Source organism: Myotis lucifugus, unplaced genomic scaffold, assembly GCF_000147115.1.
Source record: "Myotis lucifugus unplaced genomic scaffold, Myoluc2.0 scaffold_82, whole genome shotgun sequence".
Lineage (NCBI taxonomy): Eukaryota > Metazoa > Chordata > Mammalia > Chiroptera > Vespertilionidae > Myotis > Myotis lucifugus.
In genome coordinates this window covers 1,476,770-1,479,308 of record NW_005871130.1, presented here as the reverse complement: position 1 = coordinate 1,479,308, position 2,539 = coordinate 1,476,770, and positions in this window count along the sequence as shown.

Here is a 2,539-nt window from a genome sequence, read left to right as displayed (position 1 = left end):
TACAAATATACATACATATATATATCATCCTATATAATAAAAGCATAATATGCTAAGTGTCTGACTGATTGGTCGACCATTCGGTCCATTGCTCGACCGGTCACTGTGATGCGCACTGACCACCAGGGGGCAGACGCTCCAACCAGTAGGTTAGCTTGTTGCTAGGGTCCAGCAGATCTGGACTAGGCAAGAGGGCTGGACATGCTCTGGAGCCCTCCCACGGTCCCTTACCAGTTGGCTAGCCCTGGGCAAGATGGCCCCGATCGTCCCTGATCGCTGGCCAGGCCGAAGGACCCCACCCGTGCAGGAATTCGTGCACAGGGCCTCTATTATGTACATAAGTATACACACATATATATGTAATATATATGTATACACATTATATTTACATGCATATATAAAAGCATATTGAGCCTGTGTAATTTTAAATTGTTGTTGATTTTTTTAGAGAGAAAGGAAGGGAGAGGGTCACAGAGAGAGAAACATCAATGGGAGAGTGAAACATAGATATGATGCCTCCTGCGCAACCCCTACAGAGGATCAAGCCTGAAACCCAGGCATGTGCCCTGACTGGGAGTCATACCAGCAATCATTTGGTGCATGCGACAAAGCTCAACTAACTGAACCACACCAGCCAGGGCTATCTGCAATTTTTTAAACGAAGCATAGGATGAGCAGGGGAACCTACCTCTGGAAAATGTAGCAGCATTTATGTGAGTTTCATTTCAGTAGTAGAACCATTTGTTTCTATTTTTGAGCTAAACTATTTTAGTCATGAAATGTGGTTTCCTGATTAGACTACCTTATTCCTATTTGTGTTGTCTTTCTGAAAATAGAAGAATATCTATATTTCAAATATAATAGGGAATTAGACCTTTAAAGAGACTTTTAGCACTAATAGTTTTTAATTTAATTCAACAGTTAGATACCAAGCATTTATTTGAGAGTTCTTCCTAAGTTACTTCTGCAGATTAATTACACATTGAATACTCTCAGCATGAGTGCATTTAAAACAATGAATTAAAGTCATCTTTCTATTCATCCGTGTCCTTTGAAACAAGAGAATTTTAACACTGATAGAAAGTAGAGTTCATCCAACCCATAGCATCAACTGAACACTGCTTTGAGAGGGTTAACATAAGACTATACTAAAAAACCACAACTGAAATCCTTTAGGTTTTTCCTCAGTGATGACACCACAGTGGAAGCCACACTCGAATGCAGTTCCTTCCAGCATTGAATTGATTCTGGTTTGGCTTTGTTTAACAGGAAGATGTGACAGATGTTATACTATGTGACTCATGTCTAGACCATCAGTTGACTCTGTCCCAGATGCCATGTGATGGCAGTTTCTTGGGAGATATCAAATCAGAACTGTCCACCGCAGCCCATTCAACCCTCCAGCTGTGAAAGGTAACTACATATTGGTAAGCCACTGAGTTCTAGGGTGGTTCCTTACACAGCAATGGATAATTAAAATAAATTTTCATTTCAATCAAAGTATGACAGTATTATTTTTCTTAAAATAATTTTTCAGTGTTTTTTCTTCTCCAGACTCATATATACCCCCACATTACTTTACTGGATATGTGTAATGAGCTTCTAGCTGCTTTGCTGTGCGTATCATTTTTTTGTTAGTTCTGTCCTCTCTGTCATTGCTTATTCTTTCCCATAGTCCTGGAATACTCTGCCCGCATCTGTCTAGAATTCTGGTTAGTCATCACCTTCTCCACAATGATCTAGGTTCACCCCAGAACTCACAGAGCATTGTGTTTATACATCTATCATGGTATTTACCACATTATATTATAATAACTAGAGGCCTGGTGCACAAAAATTTGTGCACTGGGTGCGGGGGGGGGTCCCTCAGCCCAGCCTGCCCCCTTTCAGAGTCCGGGAGCCCTCAGGGGATGGTCTACTGACAGCTTAGGCTGCTCCCCCCAGATAGACCAGACATCTTCTGGACGTCCATCTGGACAAAGCTGCAGAGGCTGTGAGGGCTGAGGGCCAGTGGTGCAGGAGAGGCAGTGGTGCGGGAGAGGCAGCAGCATGAAATTCATGCACTGGTAGGGTCCCTAGCAGCTGCTGGCTGCCAGCCAGGGCCTCCCTCCCTTCCTCCAGCCAGGGTCTTCCTCCCTTGCTGCTGGGGTCTGGCCAATCAGACTGAGCAAGATGGGCTGGACATGCCCTGGAGCCCTCCCATGGCCCCTCCCCCCAGCTGGCCCTGCTCCCAATGGGGACCCATCAGGGGCAGGGCCAGCCGGACCCTACCCGTGCATGAATTCATGCACTGGGCCTCTAGTATATAATATATGCTATTATATATAGATATATAATATATAAATATGTAACATACCAGAGGCCCAGTGCAAGAATTCGTGCACCAGTGGGGTCCCTCAGCCTGCCCTGTGCCCTCTTGCAATCCGAAGCGGCAGGCAGCCAGAGAGGAGCCCAGGCCGGGCAACGCGCCGCTCCCGTTCATCCTGGCCTCACTGCTCTTGGTAGCGTGCTGCCACAGAGGTGGGAGAGACTTGCACTG